This window comes from Gigantopelta aegis, chromosome 1, assembly GCF_016097555.1.
Source record: "Gigantopelta aegis isolate Gae_Host chromosome 1, Gae_host_genome, whole genome shotgun sequence".
Taxonomy (NCBI): Eukaryota; Metazoa; Mollusca; class Gastropoda; order Neomphalida; family Peltospiridae; genus Gigantopelta; species Gigantopelta aegis.
The window spans coordinates 20,015,755-20,028,873 of record NC_054699.1 but is presented as its reverse complement, the minus strand read 5'-3'; the positions used below and the strand labels follow the sequence as shown (position 1 = coordinate 20,028,873).

At 37.6% G+C, this 13,119-nt stretch overlaps 1 long non-coding RNA gene across 2 annotated transcripts; it reads right to left on the bottom strand.

Annotated features, from left to right (window-relative positions):
- Positions 1–1,237: 1,237 nt before the first annotated feature.
- On the bottom strand, positions 1,238–10,564 carry LOC121392350. 2 transcript variants are annotated; one of them, XR_005960490.1, is made up of 3 exons: positions 10,447–10,564; positions 4,585–4,681; positions 1,238–1,402 (listed from the first exon to the last, which is right to left on the bottom strand). It is a non-coding gene; the product is annotated as an uncharacterized LOC121392350 (long non-coding RNA). The 2 variants fall into 2 exon arrangements; XR_005960487.1 differs by lacking the exon at positions 10,447–10,564 and having other exon boundaries at positions 4,585–4,827.
- Positions 10,565–13,119: the final 2,555 nt, after the last annotated feature.

The following is a 13,119-nucleotide window of genomic DNA, read 5'->3' as shown; positions in this document are numbered from 1 at the left end:
GACCGGGCGGATATTATACCCCATCGCCTGCCTTCGATGAAAAGTTTATCAGCCACTAGCGACGCACGGAGTCCTCTTCGTTTAGCCTCACTAAACTTAGGCCACAAACACTTTCTGCGTTCGACGATCTCGCGAGGAAACTGTTCACTGACGCCGAAATGAGTCCCTTTCAAAACTTTAGAGCTTCTTCTAACGGTTTCTCTGTCTTTATATCGTTCAAATTTGGCAACAATGGGTCGCGGCCTAGCTGGGTTTGTTGTTTTTCTACCGAGACGGTGCACACGATCAAACTAAAAAGTATTTTCATGTTTCATGTTATCCTTGAGAAATTTATGCAACACCTGCTCTGTATCCTCGTCGTCTTTTTCTTCAATCCCATTAAAAATCAGATTGTCTCTCATCGATCGTGTCTGAATGTCTAACACACTCTCATACAACTCTTCACAGTCATGGCGAAAGCTGCCCATATCGTCAAAACTTTTCCGAACCTGGTTTACCTCTTCCTTCATAGTATCAACAACATCCGCCATTTTCTTTCTTTCCGTACGGGCTTCCTCAAAGCTAGCATTTACAAAGCTTATCGATGTTTCTAACTCCGAAATTTCTTGTTACTGTCATGCAACTGAGTTTTAAAATCACTGACATTAAGTTCAAAAAAAGAAAAAAAAAAAAAAAAAAATAAAAAAAAAAAAAAAACAAAGCTTGTAACTGTTGCTCAATGCCTTCTATTTGTCTGTCTTTGGTGAGATGCAAGAAGTGTATTCGATATTTCGTTAAGTTTCTGAAATACCCGATTAGTCCATGGTGGAATCGGGGGGTGGTGTTGGTAACGCTTGTCCCTGTAAACACAGGCTGAACTTGGTACGCTGGGTTACCATCTTCCGGTGAGAGAGTCAACGAAGGATTAAACAAACCTTGCGACTGTGTGTTGGATGAGCTGGTCTGAGAAGCTGACGCCATGTTGTCCTTTGTTTGCTTCGGCTCGTCGTTATTTCCTTTCTGCTTCTCCCTTCTCTTCTTATTCCTTGTTTCGTTGATAAACTGTCGCAGTGTCTGCGTCGATCTGTGTCCATTGCAGCTTTTGTGGAAACCAGTTTAGGGGGTTGGACAAATATGTGGTATTTAATGGCCATTCGTGTAGTATATACGTATATAATGACGTACTTTTTCTTTTCTTTTGTGGTCAATCAGTGCATGTTTTACTAACACTTCAGTTAAGCATAATTGTGAAACTTACTGATATTCCCTCTGAAATAACCCACTTGCAGCCGGAAGTCGTCTTTCTCTGATGCTATGGTGAAGTTTTCATACAGAGCGTAAAATTTCTTATTTAATTTGCCTTCCATGTCAATTCTCAGCTCATAATTACCTTGGCTGGTTATACGGTGGATATTGGTATTTCCTGCAATATAATATAACTCTTATTTTAGGGTACTACCAAATCAAATCTCATAGACGACAATAGTGACATATGTGGCTAAAACTCCAACCTGCAGCATATCAATCGACATAAACGCCACGGATATAAATACTACCACCCCTCACTCTTAAAGTGAATCAGAAAACATTGGGGGTCAAGCTGCTGATTTCTGAGGTAACGGGTAGCGTCTATGACTACCCTAGTTCACACAAAATTCGAGTACTGTTTTTTTACAGGTACCCCATACATGTTTCAAGCACAAGGCGACTTGACACAGTGATACTAGATGAAATAAAATTGCATTTTTCTTTTTTTATCCAGATGAACTTTTTTTTTTTTTTTTTACAACCAACATACATTTATAAAAAAAAATCACAGGACTTGTGGTGTTCACTTCTCTACCAAAAGTTGGGTGCATCTCGAACTTTGACCCAGCCGGAAGTTATTTGGTTTAGTGCTACCTAAAAGGATATTAAACAAGCTTCCGTTTCGTACCATGTGTTTATATATGTCTTTAACCTAAAACCTGGACAGACAGCTTTTTTCATTCAACTTATTTTCGTGCTTATATCCAATTAAAGTTCAAGCACGCTGCCCTGGGCATACACCTCAGCTATCTGGGATGTCTGTCCAAGACAGTAGCTTAGTTGTTAGTGGTTAGTGCGAGAAAAGATGGTGTAGTGGTCTTACACCTACGCATTGAGTCGTTAAAATTCGCTATTAGTGAGAGCCGGTACCGGACTGCGAACCAAGTACCTATCAGCCTTATGCCCAATGGCTTAACCGCGACACCACCGAGGCCGGTCAGACAACTTAGTACAAGTTTGCTACTTTAATCTTAATTTATCTTAATTAAGGGGGCGGAACGTAGGCCAGATATAAAACGCTCGCCTGATGCGCAGTCGGTCTAGGATCGATCCCCGTCGGTGGACCCATTGGGCTATTGGTTTCATACAGTGCACCACGACTGGTATATCAAAGGCCGTGGTATGTGCATGCAAAAGATCCCATGTTACTAATGGAAAAATGTAGCGGGTTTCCTCTTAAAGTCGATAATATGTTAAAATTACCAAATGTTTGACATCCAATAGCCAAAGATTAATAAATCAATGTGCTCAAGCGGTGTCATTAAATAATAATAATAATAAAACTCTAACTTTAATTTTATTTGGATATAAACAAGCGAGGTGTGCTTTGACCATCATACACACTCTCACTTAAGTTAAAACAAACTAATCAATACTGGTATGCGCTGACTGTAAAAAAAATGTTTTAAGTTTTTGTATATTATATCATTCACGTAAATAGAATAGTAAAAAATATGAACAAAACAACATCCTTTTTCCGTACAAACAGTACGAGACAATCGCATAATGACAACAACTGTTAGTTGCTGATCCAGGGGGTTTCATGGGCGAAGGCTGGGGGGTTCTGGCGACTCCACCCATTCCCCACTGAGGGTAAACCAATGTTTTACAGTGTAATACTTTATTAGGCTATTCTATGTGTCCAGACAAATTGTAGACAAAAGGATCCGCCAAGTTCATATTCGACGCCCCCCCCCCCTCCCCACCCTGCCCCCCTCCCAAACCCCCCCCCCCCCCCCCCCCCCCCCCCCCCCCCCCCCCCCCCCCCCCCCACCAATGTCCAGACCACGCTACGCCTATGGGTTCGAGGTTTAAATCTCATTGACCTGTCAAGCAAGCCACCACTTAGCGAGAATTGTGGGTCTGCAAGCAGCATAATGGTACAAACCCCTTCTCAAAAGCCTAAACCCGTCAGGGGCCTAGCTTGGAATTTTCAGTTGGTACGCAGACTTTTTCGGCGATGGAATAGAACGCTATTGGCTGTGCGTTTTCATCATATATTTTAATAATTAAAAATATTTGTAATATCTCAGGTGGTAACATATATATTTCTTTGAATCTCCCCTCCCCGTGCCATTGGCTGGAAAGAAAAAACAACGATCATGAACTCATTATTATCGGGGATCAATGCTTTGTTATTATTTGTCAAGGCTCTGCCAATATTTTATATAGATCAGTAAAAAGTACATAAAATTTATTATATCCGGTAATTGCTTTGGAAGCGTAAAAGATAGCCGTCGCAAGATCAAAGTTTCGAGGGAAAGTTCAGGTACAAAGTTAAAGTTTGTTTTATTTAAAGGGACATTCCTGAGTTTGTTCCATTGTAAGATGTTTCCGACTAATAAAATATTTCTACGATTAAACTTACATATTAAATATATTTTCTTGTTTAGAATATCAGTGTCTGTATATTCAATGTGTTTCTGGTCGTCTTAATATTTGTAAGAAGACCAAACTGGATTCTGTCTTAAAATAATTTCGTACGTACGAAAAAATAATATTTTAGGAAATAAAATGAAATTTAACCTAGTGAAAATATTAGAACGACCAGAAACACGTTTAATATAGAGCCACTAATATTTTATGCAGAAAAATATATTTGATATATGTAATTATAATCGTTAAAAAGTCTGTGTTAGTCGACAACATATTACAAATTGCAGCACAATCATGAATGTCCCTTTAAGACTTTTGGTCTTAAACCATACATTCATTTATTTATCATCGACTATCGGATGTCAAACATTTGGTACAATTGACATACAGTCTTAGAGAGGAAACCAGCAACATTTTTCCTTTAGTAGCAAGGGTTCTTTTATATGCACAATCCGACAGACAGGATAGCACATGCCACAGTCTTTGATATTCCAGTCGTGGTATATTGGCTGGAAAGAAAAACAGCCCAATGGCCCACCGACGGGGATCAATCCTAGACCGACCGCGCATCAGGCGAACGTTTTATAACTGGGCTACGTCCCGCCCCGCTTCACATAAGTGAACGTACAGGACATTCATGTAAGTTGAAATACACATGTGACGTCACTGTATTGTCTGAACGCTCCATTATTTTTCAATGATTACATAACTCTCTATTACTAAGAGTAATATATGTAGATAATATATATATATATATATATATATATATATATATATATATATATATATATATATAGACAAAGTCATTATGTATTGGTGTATTTTAAGTAGAGGAATATCCTCTTAACTCTACATTCCTGAAAAATAATGAGAATGGAGAGTTACTCGGACATTCCCCTATACATAATAATCTTCACTCACCTAACCAGAATTCTTTCTCCAAAGCTCCAAATCCGTCTTTGTATTCTTTCCAAGTTTTGAAGAAATTTTCCGATCCCTCTCCCCGTCGCTGAATAACCTAGTAAAACAAAACAAACCGTTTAAGTTCCTGTTGTTTCACTTCCTGGTCCCATAGCATCGCCACGAGTAATGCTACTAAGCTTTCTCGCTTCGTGGTCTTAAAACATGATTTTCTGACGCTAAACACAAACACACACACATATCCACAGTATAAATACACTTATAATCAACACACACGCACACACACACACACACGCACACACACACACACACACACACACATTCTATAACATCATTTACTGACGCAAAACACAAACAAATATATCTATATAATTAATAAACTCGTAATCAACCCTCCCACCCCCCATTCTATAACATCATTTACTAATGCAAAGCACAAATATATCCATAGTATTAATAATCCCCCCCCCCCCCATTCTATAACAGTTTACTAAGGCAAAACACAAACACATCCACATTATTAATAAACTCATATTCACCATCCCCAATTATATAACTTTTACTAACAAAACCAAACATATCAACATTATTAATAAACTCATAATCATTCATACCCCCCCCCCCCCACGACCTTCTATAATATCGTTTACCGACGTAAAACAGAATTTCATCTATAGTACAAATGTATTAATAAACTGATAATGACTCTCTCTTTCTCTTTCTCTCATTCATTATTTATCTCTCCCTTTATCTCTGTCTCTCTGTTTAGTTTTCTCGCTCAGTCTCTCATATCTCATTCTCTCTCGATCCGTCTCTCTCTCTCTCTCTCTCTCTCTCTCTCTCTCTCTCTCTCTCTCTCTCTCTCTCTCTCTCTCTCTCTCTCTCACACACACACACACACACACACACCATTATATAACAATTTACTAACGCAAAACACAAGCACGTCAATAGTATTAATAAACTCATAATCACACCCCTCCCCCCAATTACATAACATCATTTACTAACGAAAAACACAAACATAAACATATTCACAGTATTAATGAATTCATAATCACTCATCCACCCCCCAACACTACCACCATTATAAAACACAACCACATCCATAGTATTAATAAAATCAATTCACCCCCCTCCCTCATTCTATAACATCGTTTACTGACATAAAACACAACCACATCCATAGTATTAATAAACTCATCATGACACACACACACACACACACACACACACACACACACCATTATATAACAGTTTACTAACGCAAAACACAAACACGTCGATAGAATTAATAAAGTCATAATCACACATACACCCCGCCAATTCTACAACATTGTGTACTAATGCAAAACAAACACACCCATAATATTAATAAACGCATAGTCACTCCCCCTCCCCTCCCAATTCTATAACATCATTTACTAACACAAAACGAACACATCCACACTATTAATAAACTCGCAGTTACTCCCCTTCCCTCCCAATTCTATAACATCATTTACTAACACAAAACAAACACATCCACAATATTAATAAACGCATAGTCACTCTCTCCCCTCCCAAATCTATAACATCATTTACTAACGCAAAACAAACACATCCACAATATTAATAAACTCACAGTCACCCCCCTCCCCTCCCAATTCTATAACATCATTTACTAACACAAAACAAACACATCCACAATATTAATCAACGCAAAGTCACTCTCTCCCCCTCCCAATTCTATAACATCATTTACTAACGCAAAACAAACACATCTACAATATTAATAAACTCACAGTCACTCCCCCTCCCCTCCCAATTCTATAACATCATTTACTAACACAAAACAAACACATCCACAATATTAATAAACGCATAGTCACTCCCCCTCCCCTCCCAATTCTATAACATCATTTACTAACACAAAACAAACACATCCACAATATTAATAAACGCATAGTCACTCCCCCTCCCCTCCCAATTCTATATCATCATTTACTAACACAAAACGAACACATCCAAAATATTAATAAACTCACAGTCACTCCCCCTCCCCTCCCAATTCTATAACATCATTTACTAACACAAAACAAACACATCCACAATATTAATCAACGCAAAGTCACTCTCTCCCCCCCCCTCCCAATTCTATAACATCATTTACTAACGCAAAACAAACACATCCACAATATTAATAAACTCACAGTCACTCCCCCTCCCCTCCCAATTCTATAACATCATTTACTAACATAAAACAAACACATTCACAATATTAATAAACGCATAGTCACTCCCCCCCCCCTCCCAATTCTATAACATCATTTACTAACACAAAACAAACACATCCACAATATTAATAAACGCATAGTCACTCCCCCTCCCCTCCCAATTCTATAACATCATTTACTAACACAAAACGAACACATCCACAATATTAATAAACTCACAGTCACTCCCCCTCCCCTCCCAATTCTATAACATCATTTACTAACACAAAACAAACACATCCACAATATTAATAAACTCGCAGTCACTCCCCTCCCCTCCCAATTCTATAACATCATTTACTAACACAAAACGAACTCATCCACAATATTAATAAACTCACAGTCACCACCCCTCCCCTCCCAATTCTATAACATCATTTACTAACACAAAACAAACACATCCACAATAGTAATCAACGCAAAGTCACTCTCTCCCCCTCCCAATTCTATAACATCATTTACTAACGCAAAACAAACACATCTACAATATTAATAAACTCACAGTCACTCCCCCTCCCCTCCCAATTCTATAACATCATTTACTAACACAAAACAAACACATCCACAATATTAATAAACGCATAGTCACTCCCCCTCCCCTCCCAATTCTATAACATCATTTACTAACACAAAACAAACACATCCACAATATTAATAAACGCATAGTCACTCCCCTCCCCTCCCAATTCTATATCATCATTTACTAACACAAAACGAACACATCCAAAATATTAATAAACTCACAGTCACTCCCCCTCCCCTCCCAATTCTATAACATCATTTACTAACACAAAACAAACACATCCACAATATTAATCAACGTAAAGTCACTCTCTCCCCCTCCCAATTCTATAACATCATTTACTAACGCAAAACAAACACATCTACAATATTAATATACTCACAGTCACTCCCCCTCCCCTCCCAATTCTATAACATCATTTACTAACACAAAAACAAACACATCCACATATATTAATAAACGCATAGTCACTCCCCCTCCCCTCCCAATTCTATAACATCATTTACTAACACAAAACAAACACATCCACAATATTAATAAACTCACAGTCACTCCCCCTCCCCTCCCAATTCTATAACATCATTTACTAACACAAAACAAACACATCCACAATATTAATAAACGCATAGTCACTCTCTCCCCCTCCCAATTCTATAACATCATTTACTAACGCAAAACAAACACATCCACAATATTAATAAACTCACAGTCACTCCCCCTCCCCTCCCAATTCTATAACAAAACAAACACATCCACAATATTAATAAACGCATAGTCACTCCCCCTCCCCTCCCAATTCTATAACATCATTTACTAACACAAAACAAACACATCCACAATATTAATAAACCCATAGTCACTCCCCCCCCCCCCTCCCAATTCTATAACATCATTTACTAACACAAAACAAACACATCCACAATATTAATAAACTCACAGTCACTCCCCTCCCCTCCCAATTCTATAACATCATTTACTAACACAAAACGAACTCATCCACAATATTAATAAACTCATAGTCACCACCCCTCCCCTCCCCAATTCTATAACATCATTTACAAATCACAAAACAAACACATCCACAATATTAATAAACTTACAGTCACTCCCCTCCCCTCCCAATTCTATAACATCATTTACTAATACAAAACAAACATATCCACACTATTAATAAACGCATAGTCACACCCACCCACCCACACAATTATATAACATCGTTACTAAAGCAAAACAAACACATCCACAATATTAATCAATGCATAGTCACTCCCCTTCCCCCCAATTCTATAACATCATTTACTAATCTAAACAAACACATCCACAGCATTAATAAACTCATAGTCACTCCCTCCCCCTCCCAATTCTATAACATCATTTACTAATCTAAACAAACACATCCACAGCATTAATAAACTCATAGTCACTCCCCTCCCAATTCTATAACATCATTTACTAATGCAAAACAAACACATCCACAGTATTAATAAACTCATAGTCACTCCCCTCCCAATTCTATAACATCATTTACTAATCTAAACAAACACATCCACAGCATTAATAAAGTCATAGTCACTTTTATTCTATAACATCATTTACTAATCTAAACACATTGATCCCAGCATTAATAAACTCATAGTCACCCCCTTCCCCTCCCAATTCTATAACATCATTTACTAATCTAAACAAACACATCCACAATATTAATAAACTCATAGTCACTCCCCTCCCAATTCTATAACATCATTTACTAATCTAAACAAACACATCCACAGCATTAATAAACTCATAGTCACTCCCCTCCCAATTCTATAACATCATTTACTAATGTAAACAAACACATCCACAGCATTAATAAACTCATAGTCACCCCATTCCCCTCCCAATTCTATAACATCATTTACTAATGTAAACAAACACATCCACAGCATTAATAAACTCATAGTCACTCCCCCTCCCAATTCCATAACATCATTTACTAATTAAACAAACACATCCACAGCATTAATAAACTCATAGTCACCCCCTCCCAATTCCATAACATCATTTACTAATTAAACAAACACATCCACAGCATTAATAAACTCATAGTCACTCCCCTCCCAATTCCATAACATCGTTTACTAATGTAAACAAACACATCCACAGTATTAATAATTCATAGAACACTCCCCAGCCAATTCCATAAGATCATTTGACCAATGTAAACAAACACATCCACAGGCAATGAAACTCATAGTCACTCCCCTCCCAAATCCATAACATCAGTTTGACTAATCTAAATTAAACACAAATGCCCGAACATAATACACTCATTTATTCACTTGAGCATTACTATATAGGTTTGCAAACGAAAACACTATGGTCTCATTATTGCCCAAATATCTCTATCGTTTTTTCAATTTGAGGATTTGCTCTAAGGTCGTTTTAACCACTCACCATGGAACACGTAACCCACTGTCCTGGACAGACACCACCTTAAAACAGGTGTGTGCCCACAAGCGTGCTTGACAAATATATTTTAATTATCGGTTGTTGTTTGTTTGTTGTTGTTTTGTCTTGTCGGATGCTCCGTTTCAGTGGGTGACCTGTTTTTGGTGGATGCGTCGATTGCGCGCAACAAAGCGCACATTTGTATTTGTGACGACATTGTGTGGAGGGGTGCAGAATAAATAAATGTATGTCACATTCATAGAAATTTCTGCAAAAAGAATGTGCCTAAAAAAACAAAAACCGAAAAAAATCAAGATATTAAGCAATAATGTGCATTAAGCATCGTTGAATATGCATACTATAGCCAAAACCGTGTCTAACTATCCCTTTAACAGTTATCTGGTTGTTGAAGGAAGCATGTAGGAAGGAAGGAATATGAATGAATGAATGAATTAATTAATCATTGGAATGAAATTTTCATAATGAATGAATGAATGTGTAATGTTTAACGACACTCCTAAGTTATGTTTAAGGATGAAAAATACCTCGGCCATCGGGGTGTCAAACCATTAGTAGGGTCTCCACGAGTACATTTTAGAAACGATTGCAAATAATATGCCCACCGAAACTGGTCTCCCTATAATAATCACTTACCAACCAGCCATTATCACACCAGACATTGATAGGTCCGCCATTGTCACGTGGTTGAACAGAGTAAACTCCACTGGCGTAGTCTCCGCCTAATATGACGTCATAGCAGTCTGCGGGACCACTGGGTGTAGCTGTAGTACTTTCTGCAATACGTTCTGTAGTACTTTCTGTAATAGGTTCTGCAATACTTTCTGTAATACGCACTGCAATACTTTGTGTAGTACTTTCTGTAATAGGTTCTGCAATACTTTCTGTAGTACTTTCTGTAATAGGTTCTGCAATACTTTGTGTAGTACTTTCTGTAATAGGTTCTGCAATACTTTCTGTAGTACTTTCTGTAATAGGTTCTGCAATACTTTGTGTAGTACTTTCTGTAATACGTTCTGCAATACTTTCTGTAGTACTTTCTGTAATAGGTTCTGCAATACTTTCTATAGTACTTTCTGTAATAGGTTCTGCAATACTTTCTTTAGTACTTTCTGTAATACGTTCTGCAATACTTTCTGTAGTACTTTCTGTAATAGGTTCTGCAATACTTTCTGTAGTACTTTCTGTAGTACTTTCTGTAATAGGTTCTGCAATACTTTCTGTAGTACTTTCTGTAATAGGTTCTGCAATACTTTCTGTAGTACTTTCTGTAATAGGTTCTGCAATACTTTCTGTAGTACTTTCTGTACTAGGTTCTGCAATACTTTCTGTAGTACTTTCTGTAATAAAAAATCAACTTTATATTAAGAATGAATGAATGAATGAATGTTTAACGACACCCCAGGACGAAAAATACATCGGCTATTGGGTGTCAAACTATGGTAATGCAAATAAATAAAGTGATGATCAACATCAATATAAAAATGGACTGGACCATCCTGTAAGTTTCTTCTCCATTTTCAGATCTACGTGAAATCGGCAGTGCATCAAGTGGTGGTCTTTACTGATCATAATCCGCTTACTTTCATTCACAGAATGAAAGCCACCAACCAGAGAGTTTTGAGATGGAGTCTTCTTCTGCAAGAATACCCAATTACCATTGAACATATCAAGGGCACATCCAATGTAATCGCTGATGCCCTGTCCCGAAGTTGAACGTTATGATAATGTGTTGACATTCTTGATTTCTGTTTTGTTTTTATATATTTTATTTGTATACCAGGGACTCAGAGACTCAGTGTGATTACTGGTAGTCATCTTATTATTACATGTGTTATAAATGCCCGTATGTGTCGGTTAACGCACCTTTTTGTTTTAATGTAGTATATTTCCCTATTCCTAGAGTAGAGGAAATATCCTTTTTGAGGTGGGGGTGTGTGACGGTACATGCTCTTAATTTCTTTTCGCCTGTGGCGATATTAGTTGTTTTAGAGGACCGTGTGCAGTTCCAAATGCACTTAGCCTAGATGGGCAACTTGTTACGTGATACCTTTGCGCGACGGTCGTCGAGCTTTTCTATTACACACCTAGCGCAGGTGTGGAGGCCATGTGGCCAGTAGTTATGTAATAACTCCGCTAGTGCTGTTTATGACCAGGGGATTGCTCGCGGAATGGCGACAGCCAGTCTGACGATTAGAGAAAAATATGCCGGCGTGGTGGCTGTGGAAACTCCACATAATACGTCAGGTACCGCCTTGTACCCCCAGGCGATATTCACTGTCTCTGAGAGTTTTGAATAAATAGCTAGGATTTTATATATATCGAGGAAAAACATAGGAAGGCTTCCAGGGGGAACTTTAGTCCGTCCGGACTTGGTAAATATCATTTCTGCTCTGTTGTATAACCTTGATGTGATTGATGTGACTTTAAATATTTTAATGCTGTATTATACCAATATTATTTAGACGGTGCTGCCAGTCATCTGACGCAGTAATCTGTAGGCTCACTGTCCTAAATAATTATAAAAAGCTTAACCAGTCATCCTAGAGGACCTAGGTAAACTGTAGGTTATTGTCTTTATTGTGTTAGGTACCAGTATTAAGTCTGTATTACAAGGTTATTGAATGAGTAGTTAGGGTTAATTAAAAATTAACCAGTTAGGAATAGAGTTGTAATTCCTTCATTAATTAAGTTCTCCTGGAAACGTTTCTCAATTATCACACGTCATTGAACGAGTAGTAAGGGTTAATTAAAAATTAACCAGTTAGGAATAGAGTTGTATTCCTTTATTAATTAAGTTCCCCTGGCATCGTTTCTCAATTATCACACGTGTGGGTGTTGTGTCACGGTGAAGTGATTAGTATATTGTGTAAACTAGACACCTAGAGATTAACTAATTAAGTGATCAGTTCTGGGTTGTTATTATTTGTTGTTGTTAATTAACTACTGCGGCAGTACATTTGTCAGCGTAGGTTAATACAGATTCCAAAGTGTATTGTGTTTTTGTTGTGTTTTCTAGTGAACTATACGTGCTATAATAATATATACTTTATATAAGATCTTATCTCTGATCATACCTAGACGAGCCACTAGGGTATAACCGCCCGTTACAGAGAGATCTAATAGATATACAGTTAGGAGAGATATTTGGATAATCGTGTTTCATTCAGTTACGGGTATTATAGGATCCCCGTGACATTCGGAAACGCTATTAATTAAAGTAAGCGATTGAGACAATACAGTGCGTGCTCATTTAATTATTTATACGTATTGCATCGCTGGCATTCTCGTCCCGATTGGAATAAATAA